The sequence below is a fragment of the Bos javanicus genome, chromosome 11 (genome assembly GCF_032452875.1).
Source record: "Bos javanicus breed banteng chromosome 11, ARS-OSU_banteng_1.0, whole genome shotgun sequence".
In the NCBI taxonomy this organism is placed as follows: domain Eukaryota; kingdom Metazoa; phylum Chordata; class Mammalia; order Artiodactyla; family Bovidae; genus Bos; species Bos javanicus.
Genome location: NC_083878.1, coordinates 101,440,705 through 101,454,666, shown reverse-complemented (window position 1 = coordinate 101,454,666; position 13,962 = coordinate 101,440,705).

Here is a 13,962-nt window from a genome sequence, read left to right as displayed (position 1 = left end):
CAAAGAAAATTACAGGCCAATATCCCTAAGGAACATAAATGCAAAAATCCTCAAAAAAAAAAATTAGAAACAAAATTCAACAATGCAGGAAGAGGATCATACATCATTATCAAGTTGGATTTATTCCAGAGACACAAGGGTGGTTCAACATCTGTAAATCAATGATTCACCAGATTAACGAAATGAAGGATAAAACCCAAAAGACCATCTCAGCAGATATTGAAAAAGTATTTGACAAAATTCAACATCATTTATGATTAAATCTCTCAACAAAAGGTACACAGTATAGAGGGAACATACCTCAACATAAATGTCACATGTGACAGGCCCATAGCTAACATCACAGTGGCGAAAAGACAAAAGGTCAGGACAAGACACACGCTCACATACACGAAAGCAGATTCTCTGGAGATCCAGTGGTTAGGACTCAGCGCTTTCACTGCCAAGGTGGCGGTTCAGTCCCTAGTGAGAGAACTAAGATCCTTCAAGTCGTGCAGCACAGCCAGAAAAAAGATCAGGACAAAGATGCCCACTCTCACCATGTTTATTCAACATAAGTATTAGAAGTTCCAGCCAGAGCAATTAGGCAAGAAAAAAAGGCATTCAAACTGAAAAGGAAGATAGAAAACTATTTGCAGATGAATGATATTATGTATGGACAGCCTCCAACTCCACCAAAAAACTGTTAGAACTGATAAATGAATTCAGTACTAATAAATTCAGTAAAGTTACAGAATGCAAAATCAATGTATTGTTTCTATAGACTGATAGTGAATTATCAGAAAGAAATTAAGAAAACAATCTCATGTATAATATGATTTATGACTGCATCAAAAAACACACACACACACACACACAAAGTATCTAGGGATAAATTTAACCAAGGAGGTGAAAGACCTGTACACTGAAACCTCTAAGATATTAGTGAAAGAAATCAAAGAAGACAAATAAATGGAAAGAAAATCTGTGCCCATGGATTAGAAGAATTAATGTTAAAATATCCATACTGCCCAAACCAATGTACGGATTCAATGCAATTCCTATCAAAATTCCAATGGCATTTTTCATAGAAATAGGAGAAATAATCCTAAGGTCTGTGTGGAATCATAAAAGACCTTGAACAGCCAAAGCAACCTTGAGAAAGAAAAAAGATGGAGGCATCATGCGCTCCAACTTCAAACTATATTACAAAGCTATGGTAATCAAAACAGTATGGAACTGACATAAAAACAGACACACAGATCACCAGAAGAGAGCCCAGAAGCAGACCAGCACATATACTGTCAATTTACGACAAAGGAGCCAAAACACACAATAAGGAAAGGACAGTCTCTTCAACCAGTGGTGCTGGGAAACCTGTTACACCATACCCAAAAACTAACTCAAAACGGGTTAAAGAATGTAAGACCTGAAACTGCAGAATTCCCAAAAGAAAACATTGGCAGTAAGCCTCTTGACATCACATGACAATGATTTTGTAAATCTGAATCCAAAAGCAAAAACCTACAAGTTGGGGGACTACATCACATTACTCTTTCTACACTAGCAACCATCAACAAAACCAATTGGTAACCTGCTGAATGGGAGAAAATACCTACAAGTCATATATCTAAGAGGGGTTGATATCCACAATATATGAAAGAACTCATACAACTCAACAGCAAAAAATACTTTTAAAAAATGGACAGAAGACCTGAACATTTTTCTAATGAAGACATACAGATGGCCAACAAATACCTGAAAAGATACACCACTCACCAGCAGGGAAATACAAGTCAAAACCACAATGAGATACCACCCCACACCTATTAGAATGGCTATCATCAAAATGAAAAGAAAAAGCAAGCATCAGTGAGGAGGTGGAGAAAAGGAAATCCATCACTGGGGAAGATCCTGATGCTGGGAAAAGATTGAAGGCAGGAGGAGAAGGGGGACACAGAGGATGAGATGGTTGGAGGGCATCACCAACTCAAGGGACACGAATCTGAGCAAACTCCAGGAGACAAGGAAGGACAGGGAAGCTTGGAGTGCTGCAGTCCACGGGATCACAGAGCCAGACACGACTTAGCAACGGAACCACCATAACAAACGCACTGTTGGTGAGAATGTAAACTGGTGCGACTACTGTGGAAGACACGCAGCATGGAGACTCCTGAAGAAAGTAAAGACAGAACTGCTGTATGAGCCAGCAATTCTACTTCTCGGTATTTATCCAAAGCAAATAAAAACAAACTCCAAAAGCTGTATGTGGGTGCAGGAGTTATGAGAATGGATAAACCTTTATCTGTTAAAGAAAAAACACCTGTAAGCACCCTCAATGTTCACTGCAGCATTATTTACCACAGTCAAGACAGGGAAGCAACCTAAGTGTCTGCCAATGGATGAATGGATAAAGATGTGGTGTATATACACACGGGGGAATATTATTCGGCCATAAAAAATGAGATTTTAGAATCCCCTGGTGGTCCAGTGGTTGAGAATCTGTCTGCCAATGCAGGGGACACAGGTTTGATCCTTGGTCTAGGAAGACTCCAGATGCCACAGGCAGCTGAGCCTGTGAGCCACAGCTATGGAAGCCCGCACGCCCGTGCTCGGCAACAGGAAAGCCACCGTGCTGAAAAGCACCACACGGCAACAAAGAGTAGCCCCCACTTGCTACAACTAGAGAGGCCTGTGTGCAGCAGTGAACACCCACTGCAGCCGAAAAGAAAGAAATGTTTAACAATTTAGCCATCTGCAACAACATAGATGATCTTGAGGGCATTATGCTAAGTGAAATAAGCCAAAGAAAGACAGTTATCATAGGACCTCACTTATAGGTGAGGATTTGGGAAAAAACTACAAAACCAACCTAGTTCACAGGTAGAACAGACTGGTGGTGGCTGGAGGCAGGGGTGAGGGAAGTGGGCGAAGAGGGTCAGAAGGTAGTAGATCCGCAGTTACATTGTAAGTCATGGGGGTGTCCTGCACAGCCTGGTGACTGGTTAGCAATACCATATTGCATATTTGAAAGTTGCCAATAGGGTAGATCTTAAAAGTTGTCATCACAAGAAAAAACAAAACAAGTTTACCTGTGTGGTGATACCTGTTAACTGGATCATTTTACAATATATACAAATATCAAGCATCACACTGTACACCTGGAACTAATGCTATATGTCAACTAGGCTTCAGTAAAATTATGTATTTTATAAAATGAAAAAATAAGATTTAAAAACAAAAATAATGAAGACCTTAATAGTTGGGGCCTCCCTCATGGCTCACTGGTAAGGAATCCACCTGCCAATGCAGGAGACATGGGTTCGGTCCCTGGTCCTGGATGATTCCACAGCAAGAGAAGCCACCGCAGTGAGAAGCCCGTGGACTAAAACTAGAGAGTAGCCCCGCCCGCTGCAACTAGAGAAAAAAGCCCACGCGGCAGTGAAACCCAGGACAGCCAAAAGTAAGGAGACAAATTATTTTTAAAAGCAATAAAGACTTTAATAGTTGCCAGAATTTTATGTGGTTCTTGACAAGCTTATTCTAAAAATATTTAAGAAGGAATTTCCACTTCTGGGAATGGCATGCTAGGTAATTCAGACCAGCTCCCCTGCTAAGAAAGCTGAACCAAGTATTTTTAAATCCAGGCCTGAATCCATCTGAGAGCTAGCAAGAGAAGGAAGAATTACTGGGCAGAAATCCATGATGCTGACACATGATTCCTGCCAATTCCAGAAGAGGTGTCTAAGAGGCTCAGCAGCACTTCTGACAAGAGGAAGATGTAAAACAACAGAAGACAGTCCAGAACTGACTACACTTTGAGAGCCCTCAAGGGAGCCTTCCAGGCATAAAAGCATGACCACGACGATGAGTACCCAGCCCTCGCGGGGCCAAGCCGGCTTCAGACCATCTCGGTCCCTGGAAGTGGAATGCCAGCACCTGCACACCTGCCCGGGTAAATGCAGAGCCTCACTGGAGGCGGCAGGCGCCATCCTCGGCCTCCAGGTATTTCCCGCGTCATATACAGCAGTGAACGAGCAGGCTCTGGAATCGGTGATGCACAGGGAGGCCTGGCGTGGTGCAGTCCGTGGGGTCACAAAGAGTCGGACATGACTGAGCGACTACACTGAACTGATAGAACAATAACCAGGAACACAGGGCAAGAGACACGGACAGATCCAGGCCAGAAGCAACGGACAGAGTCAGACCTGCAGAGGCAGGGATTCCATAGTTAGCAGGCGCAGACGCGAAAGCACAATGCTTGCTCTGATCTTGGTGTAGGCCAGAATCGAGAGTGGAGGCAACTAGTTGGAAAACACACAGAGGACACATGGAAATTCTAAAACCAAAAAACTCCACATCAGCTGATGCAAGGAACTCGGTGAACACGTTGCACAGCATTAGTGAGCCGGAGGTAGTTCAGGGGCTGCGGGCCGGATGAAGCGTGAAGAGACACAAGGACAAAAGCCAAGATGGGAAGAGACGTGGGGGTGAGAGGTCGTCTGTGTAACTGCAGTACCAGCAGCAAAAGGAAAAGCCGCAGAGCAGAAGCGATGTTCACAGCGGTGTGGTTCACAGCAGCCCCAAAGTGCAAGGGATGCACACGGCCATCGGCTGGTGAAAGGACAAGCCAGTGTGCTTCCGTACAATGGGACGCCATTCAGCGATTCAAAAAAAAAAAGGAATGAACTGACCCGCAACACACATGAGCCTCAAAAACACTTCCTGCTTCTGTTTAAACGAAATGTGCACAAACAGCAAACCTGAGACAGGGCGGCGCAGCACCTGGGAGTGGGCGCGGGCCGCAGCAGACAACGGGCCTGTCGGCGTGATGGGACTGTCTGAAAACTGCTGAGCGGCAGCGCTTACACAGCTCTGCAAACGTCCTGCACGCGCCGTTACACTCCAAAGGACATGCAGATCATACCTCAATAATGCTGTTTTTTAAAAAGTTTTCCAAAATCGATTGTGCCGGTGGTCAATGTTTTGTTCCTCACGCTTGCGGCGCGGCCGTGAGCGCTTCTCATGTGCAGAGAAGCACAGGGTTTTGTCACTGCAGGGAGACTGTGGTGGTGGTGGCCCCTGGAGTGGAGACCACTTCCTTCTTCTTTGACCTCATGGAAACCAGAGGCACGTGGCTACAGACGTCCAGCACCTTCTTCCCCGGCCATACCCTCCCCCGAACCTGGCCGTCTCTCGGCAAGCCTGCGGTCCCGACCTGGTTACCTCGCTGTGGTCCCCAGGCCGGGTGCCACCCTCTGTGCCCACCCTCAGCCTCAGCACTGAACCAGCTCTGGCCGGCATGAGCCGGTGTTTCTCCGCCCCGCAGAGGGCTGCGACCACAGCTTCTCCAACGACGAGCTCTGAATCCTGGCTCTGGGTTCGTGGCCCTCCTAAGCGCCTACCTGAGGGCCTACCCGCTTTCCTGGGGTATTCATCTTCACCCCAGGGGAACTTTAGCATTCCCTTTACAGTTAATAATTCTTTCCATTAAAATCTTTCTCTGTTCAAATTACTCCATAGTTTGTGCCTTCTGATTGGTCTTGACTGGAAAACATCAAGCCCTAAATTCAAGAAAACTTATGAATGCCAAGTGGGATAATTAAAAAGAAATACAGTGGTCCCTTAGTACCTACAGGGGACTGGATTCAAGACCCGCTGTGGATACCAAACTCCAGTCCCAGAGTCAGCCCTCTGCCCCCAGGGGTCAGTACCCCAAATCTGACGCACAGTACGTGACCCGAGGCTGGCTGGACCCATGGACAGGGAGGGCGAGAGTACACATCCAGGCACGGCATGGTCCTAACCTTCTGAAAGACAAAAACGAAAACAATATCTTTAGGTAGACAAGGGAAGGAAAAAAAAAAACACATTACCATCAAAGGTACCGTGAATGAGACTCCCCAACAGAAGTGCCTGGGGATGAAAGTCAACGGTGTATCTTCAGTACTGAAAAGAAATCACCAGTCACACTTCCATATTCACTCTAAATCCCTTTCAAGGATGAAGGCAAAAAATCAAGATACTGTCAGAAGAACAAAACCAGTTCATCGCCAGCAGACCTACATCAAGACAAGATGGAACAGTGTTTTCAGGCCGAACAGAAATCATCCCAAATGGAAAATCAGACATGCAGGAGAGAGGGATAGAGCCACAAAAAAAAAGTCAACATGTAGTAAACCTAAATGAGCAGGAACTATATCAAACAATAAGCATGTCTCATGGGGTTTCAGATATGGAAAATAAAATCCATATCAACAGCGTGTGACGCAGGAAGAAGACACAAGCAGAGGATTCTCGAGTTGACTCTTAAATTATTTAGAAAGGGGAAAAAGTACCACGCTCTCGGAAGAACGCAAGTGTGTTCTCCCTAGGGAACCACGATAGAGGGAAAGAACGCATTACTACCAAGCCAGCAGAGAGGATGAAAAGGAGTTAAGGAAAAAAAAAAAATTTGATTTAAAAGAAGGCAAGGGGGCACTCCTGGTGGCTCAGTGGTGAAGAATCTGCCTGCAGTGCAGGAGACACGGGTTCAATCCCTGCTCCAGGAAGATCCCATGTGCCAGAGCCATAAAGCCTGTGTTCCACAACTACTGAGCCTGTGCAGTAGAGCCCAGGAGCCACAGCAACTGAGCCCGCTCTCCCTGGGGCACACGCTCCCCAGCAAGAGCAGACACCACAGTGAGAAGGACACACACGCGACGAGAGAGGAGCCCCAGCTCACTGCAGCTGGAGAAGAGCCTGCGCGGCGATCAAGACCAGCACGGCCAAAAAGGATGTTTAAAATAAAGTGTAAAAATAAATAGTTATAAATAATGTTTAAAAATAACTCCAGAAAGAATGAAGAGATGGAGCCAAAGCAAAACAACACCCAATTGTGGATGTGACTGGTGATGGAAGTAAAGCCTGATGCTATCTATAAAGAACAATATTGCATAGGAACCTGGAAAGTTAGGTCCATGAATCAAGGTAAATTGGAAGTGGTCAAACAGGAGATAGCAAGAGTGAACATCGACATTTTAGGAATCAATGAACTAAAATAGACAGGAATGGGTGAATTTAAGTCAGATGACCATTATATTTACTACTGTGGGCAAGAATCCCTTAGAATAAATGGAGTAGCCACCATAGTCAACAAAAGAGTCTGAAATGCAGTACTTGGAAGCATTCTCAAAAATGACAGAATGATCTCTGTTCATTTCCAAGGCAAACCATTCAATATCAAAGTAATCCAAGTCTGTGCCCCAACCAGAAATGCTGAAGAAGCTGAAGTTGAATGGTTCTAGGAAGACTTACAAGACTTTCTAGAGCTAACACCCAAAAAAGATGTCCTTTTTATCATAGGGAACTGGAATGCAAAAGTAGGAAGTCAAGAGATACCTGGAGTAATGGGTAAATTTGGCCTTGGAGCATAGAATGAAGCAGGGCAAAGGCTAATAGAGTTTTGCCAAGAGAACACACTGATCATAGCAAACACCCTTCAACAACACAAGACTCTACACATGGACATAACCACATGGTCAACACTGATATCAGATTGATTATATTCTTCGCAGCCAAAGATGGAGAAGCTCTATACAGTCAGCAAAAACAAGACCAGGAGCTGACTGTGGCTCAGATCATGAACTCCTTATTGCCAAATTCAGACTGAAATTGAAGAAAGTAGGGAAAACCACTAGACCATTCAGGTATGACCTAAATCAAATCCCTTATGACTATACAGTGGAAGTGACAAATAGATTCAAAGGAGTGCCTAAAGAACTATGGATGGAGGTTCATGACATTGTACAGGAGGCAGTGATCAAGACCATCCCCAAGAAAAAGAAATGCAAAAAGGCAAAATGGTTGTCTGAGGAGGCCTTACAAATAGCTATGAAAAGAAGAGAAGCAAAAGGCAAAGGAGAAAAGGAAAGATATACCCATCTGAATGCAGAGTTCCAAAGAATAGCAAGGAGAGATAAAGCCTTCCTTAGTGATCAATGCAAAGAAACAGAGGAAAACAACAGAATGGGAAAGACTAGAAATCTCTTTAAGAAAATTAGAGACACCAAGGAAACTTTTCAGATGGCAACTTAAAGATGGGCACAATAAAGGACAGAAAATGGTATGGACCTATCAGAAGCAGAAGATATTAAGAAGAGGTGGCAAGAATACACAGAAGAACTATACAAAAAAGATCTTCACGACCCAGATAATCACGATGGTGTGATCACTCACCTAGAGCCAGACATCCTGGAATGTGAAGTCAAGTGGGCCTTAAGAAGCATCACTACGAACAAAGCTAGTGGAGGTGATGGAATTCCAGATGAGCTATTTCAAATCCTGAAAGATGATGCTGTGAAAGTGCTGCACTCAATATGCCAGCAAATCTGGAAAACTCAGCAGTGGCCACAGGACTGGAAAAGGTCAGTTTTCATTCCAATCCCAACAAAAGGCAATGCCAAAGAATGCTCAAACTACCGCACAATTGCACTCATCTCACACGCTAGCAAAGTAATGCTCAAAATTCTCCAAGCCAGGCTTAAGCAATACGTGAACCGTGAACTTCCAGATGTTCAAGCTGGATTTAGAAAAGGCAGAGGAACCAGAGATCAAATTGCCAACATCCGCTGGATCATCGAAAAAGCAAGAGAGTCCAGAAAAACTTCTGTTTTTTTGACTATGCCAAAAAGCCCTTGACTGTGTGGAATACAACAAACTGTGGAAAATTCTGAAAGAGATGGGAATACCTGACCACATGAACTGCCTCCTGAGAAATCTGTATGCAGGTCAAGAAGCAACAGTTAGAACTGGACATGGAACAGACCAGTTCCAAATTGGGAAAGGAGTACGTCAAGGCTGTATATTGTCACCCTGCTTATTTAACTTATATGCAGAGTACATCATGAGAAATGCTGGACTGGATGAAGCACAAGCTGGAATCAAGATTGCTGGGAGAAATATCAATAACCTCAGATATGCAGATGACACCACCCTTATGGCAGAAAGCGAAGAAGAACTAAAGAGCCTCTTGATGAAAGTGAAAGAGGAGAGTGAAAAAGTTGGCTTAAAACTCAACATTCAGAAAACCAAGATCATGGCATCGGGTCCCATCACTTCATGGTAAATCGATGGGGAAACAGTGGAAACAGTGACAGACTATTTTGGGGCTCCAAAATCACTACAGATGGTTACTGCAGCCATGAAATTAAAAGACGCTTGATCCTTGGGAAAAAAGTTACGACCAACTTAGACAGCATATTAAAATGCAGAGACATTACTTTTCCAACAAAGGTCTGTCTAGTCAAAGCTATGGTTTTTCCAGTAGTCATGTATGGATGTGAGAGCTGTGTTGCAGAACTCTTGAGAGTCCCTTGGACTGCAAGGAGAGCCAACCAGTCCATCCTAAAGGAAATCAGTCCTGAATATTCATTGGAAGGACTGATGCTAAAGCTGAAACTCCAATACTTAGGCCACTTGATGCAAAGAACTGACTCACTGGAAAAGACCCTGATGCTGGGAAAGACCGAAGGCAGGTGGAGAAGGGGACGACAGAGGATGAGATGGTTGGATGGCATCACCAACTCAATGGACATGAGTTTGAGCAAGATCTGGGAGTTGGTGATGGACAGAGGAGCGTGGTGTGCTGCAGTCTGTGGGGTTGCAAAGAGTTGGACACGACTGAGAGAAACTGAACTGAACTGAAAAATAAATAAATAAAAGGCAAGGAAGGAAGGAGACAGAAGAATAGCACTGGTGGGACCAGTAGAAAGCAAACAGTGAGGTGGTGGATTCAAACCCTTATTTTTTTTTAACTACAATAAATAAATGTACTACATTCTCTAGTTGGGAGGCAGACTGTCAGACAAAAATCTGTGTGCTGTTAACAAGATGTATCTACCTAAAATATAAAGGTTCAGACAGAAAGCAGAGTATGTCTTTTTCCATACTTTTATTTTCAAATACAGCTGCCCCAAAATTAGTGTAGCTATATTAATATTAAAAAAAAAAAAAGGCAAAAGACACTACTGGAGTTAAAGTGATCCCTGGAAAGCTGTAAGGTACACGCAACAGAAAGATTTAACTATTTCTAAATATATATGCCTCTTTGCACTGCATCTAACTACATAGCCTCAAAATGTCTAAGGCAAGAGCCGCCGTGGAGAAATGAACAAATCTATGACGCTGGAGAGGAGCTTTACATGCCCCTCTCAAGAACACTAAGAAGTGATGATGTTACACAACACTTCCAAAAGGAAAGCCCCCAACTCGTGTAACAGCCCTGCTATCAAAGCCACAGATAAGAATGGAATTACAGATCAACTTCACTCATGAGCACAGGTACCAGAAATCGTAAAGCAAATATCCAGAAACAATCCATCATGTATTAAAAAGGATAACACGTCATGATCAGGATGGCTTGTTCCAGGAGTGAAAAGTTACCTTAACATTAGAAAATCAACATGAAGTTGCCATATTAAGAGAATAAGTGAGATAACCTTCTCAGCAGATGTGTAAAAGTAATGAAATTCAGTATCTGTGCATGGGTTTTGTTTTTTTTTTTTTTTTTTTTTTTTTGCACCAAGCTGAGTGGCTCACAGGAACTTAGTTCCTGACCAGGGATCCTGCCTGCAATGGAGGCTCATGTCCCAACCACAGGACCACAGAGAATTTCCCCGTGCATGATTAAAAAGTGTAATTAAACACAAACACACAAACTCTTAGCAAAACAGGAATAGAAGAGTACTTCCTTGATAACAGGATATGTGGAAGCCTTCCTTTTGAAACAAGGAAAAAGAAGGTTGCCCTTGTCAGCTCTGCTACCTGGCATTGTACTTGGGGTCCCAGCCAGTGTAAGGAGAGTAAGGACTGGAAAGGAAAACCAAAAACTCATTATATATATAGATTATAATACTATACATAGAAGAGACCGTGCAAATTGAAAATCCAACAGAATCTCCAGGTAAGTTACCAGAATAAGTGAATTTAGAAAGAGGTGCTGGATTCAAAGCCAAGAATCAATTGCGTTTTTGTACACTAGCAAGTAACAAAACAGTGATCACATTTATAATAGCAGCAAAAATCAAATACCCTATGGATACTAACAAAAGATGTGCAGGTTTTCTGTATACACACACACACACACAAGAAATCAAGGGAACTGTTTAAACAACCTGTTAAACATGAGATTCACCACGTTTGTTGGGAAAACAGTGTTATGAAGATGTCTGTTGTCCCCATATGAATCTATAGACTTACAGCGATCATAGCCAACATCCCAGTGCTTTTAGGAGGTGAATTGTTAATTCTAAAATTTACTGTGCATACAAATGATTGTAAATGATCCAGACCCTCAAAGATGGTGCCAGGACCTGACCCACTCAATGGCAAGACTTACTATCAAGTCTCAGAAATGAAGTATGACTGTGGTAACCAAAACAGACAAACGGACCTCTAGGATCTAGTCCAGCTGGGTGGAAATCTGAAAACGATATAAAAAGAGACCAATAATGCTTCTAGATCTCGAAGACAACAAAAGAGAATATCTGATCATGGCCCAGGAGCAGGGAAATTTTTCTAAAGCCAAAAGAACACAATCCATAAAGGAAAAGACAAACCTGCATAATTACAGTTGAGAACTTCTTTTCATCCAACAACACTGTTAAGGGAACAAAGAGGGAAGCTACAAAAGTAGAAGGTATTTGCAATCCCTGAATCTCACACCGGGCTCATACCTAGAAAGCGCCAAAGAACTCCTCTGAACTGATAAGAAAAAGACAATCCAGCCCAAAAACGGGCACAAGACTTGAACAAGCACAAGTGATCCAGGACTTCCCTGGTGGCGGAGTGGGGAAGAATCCGCCTGCCAACTCAGGAGACACGGCTCCATCCCTGATCTGGGAAGATCCCACATGCCGCAGAGCACCTAGCCCCACGCACTGCAACAGCTGAGCCCACAAGCTGCGACTACCAAAGCCTGTGCCCCGCAACCAGGGACGCCACCGCAGTGAGAAGCCCCTGCAGCACAGAGGAGGAGCCCCCGCTCACCACAACTAGAGAAAACCCCCTCAAGAGCAGCGAAGACCCAGAGCAGCCAAAAATAAATAAAATTTTAAAAGAGATCATCAAATCATCATCATAGCTAATGAGCATGATAGAAAGCCCAATATCATCCATTAGTCAGCAAAATGCAAATTAAAGCCACACTGAAATATCACCGTAGTTTTAACAATCAGAAGCCCTAAAATGTAAAAGATTGACAAAAACCAGGGACTGATGAGTTTGTGGAGCACCTGGGACCCCCAACAGGTGCTGGTGGGAATGCAAAATGATGGAACCACCTGGGGACGCCTGCACCCACACTCAGCCTTCTCAGGAAGGCCTTTCTCTACCACTCTCCAAGTCAAACACCTCGACGCCACCCCGCTGTGATGCTCAGACGTGTATTTTAACATCCCCCAAATCAGGACGCGGCCCAGTGTCCTCAGAGCTTTCATTCCAGAGTTGCCCCAGCCAGCTCTCCTTCAGGGCCCTTCAGTAACAACACTGACAAACGTCTGTCCAAACAGATGGCTTCTTCGACCCTGGAGGATCCCAAAACTGGAATGACTGGGTCAAAAGGCACACACGTTTTTTCCTTGTTTTTTAATTGCACAACCCATGAATACTCCCGCATTTTACACTTCAGCCATGTGTTGCACAAGTGCCAGTCCCTCCCCAAAGGCAGTCTCTCTCAGCAGTTTGGAACACATGCTCCCAGACTCTGGTCTTTGCACGTACATGCACATTAACACCTAGTACACATATCACTAATAGATACCATAGTCCGTTTTCTACGGAGAGGGTAGCAATGCACACCGCCCTAGCGACAAATGAGAGGGTCAAGGTTTCACCAGCTCCGGAATCAATCTAATGTTTTCCAATCTGATAAGTAAAAATCATCCGACGGTTTAAGTAAGTTCTTCCTTAACACACAGAACTCAAAGCTACCAGTCTTCTCCTCGACAGTATTCCAGATTCTGGGAGGCCGCCCCTTCCACGCTGCCTAACACCCTGAAGTTATAAAAATACTCCCCTAAGCTTCATATAAGATTAGTACACCTTTATTTCATACTACTTAGCTCTGTAACCCATCTGGACTTTATTTATACAACAGGAGGAGAATCATTTTTTTTCTAACCAGTTACCCAACTCTGCTTACTGTCCGCCCTGACTCAACCAAAATGCTATCTGGGCCAGAAATTACTGTCCCGCATCCACTTGGAATGCTTTCTGGGCTTTCTGTGTTTCACCACTCCAGTTCTGTGGCAAAGCCATGCTGCACCCTGCGTTTACTGCAGCTTCATCGTAAGTTTCAAAATCTGGTGAAGGTAGTTTTCCCTCATTAAACTGAAAAAATTAGCAATTTTTGCACATTTTCCTTCCATATTAATTTTTTAAACATCTTTGTCAGTTTTAAAAGCTTGGCTTTCTTGTTGGAATTTCATTAAGTCTGTTTAAGAAAGCTAGATATTTTATGATATTACATCTTTCTATGCAGATATTTTGTTCTTTCGGAGAAGGCAATGGCACCCCACTCCAGTACTCTTGTCTGGAAAATCCCATGGATGGAGGAGCCTGGAAGGCTGCAGTCCATGGGGTCGCTGAGAGTCGGACACGACTGAGCGACTTGACTTTCACTTTTCACTTTCATGTATTGGAGAAGGAAATGGCAACCCACTCCAGTATTCTTGCCTGGAGAATCCCAGGGACGGGGGAGCCTGGTGGGCTGCTGTCTATGGGGTCACACAGAGTCGGACATGACTGAAGTGACTTAGCATAGCATAGCATGGCATTTTGTTCTTTGCTCTTTTTAGAGGCATTGGGTTTTTTTTGTTGTCCAAACACTAGCTGTCCCAGACTCCTTGTATGGCGCCTTATAACACATGTACTTTCCTTCTAAAAAAATTGTTCTTTTTTTTCCTGTTAAATTTATGCCTAAGTTTTACTGTTTTTTCAATCACT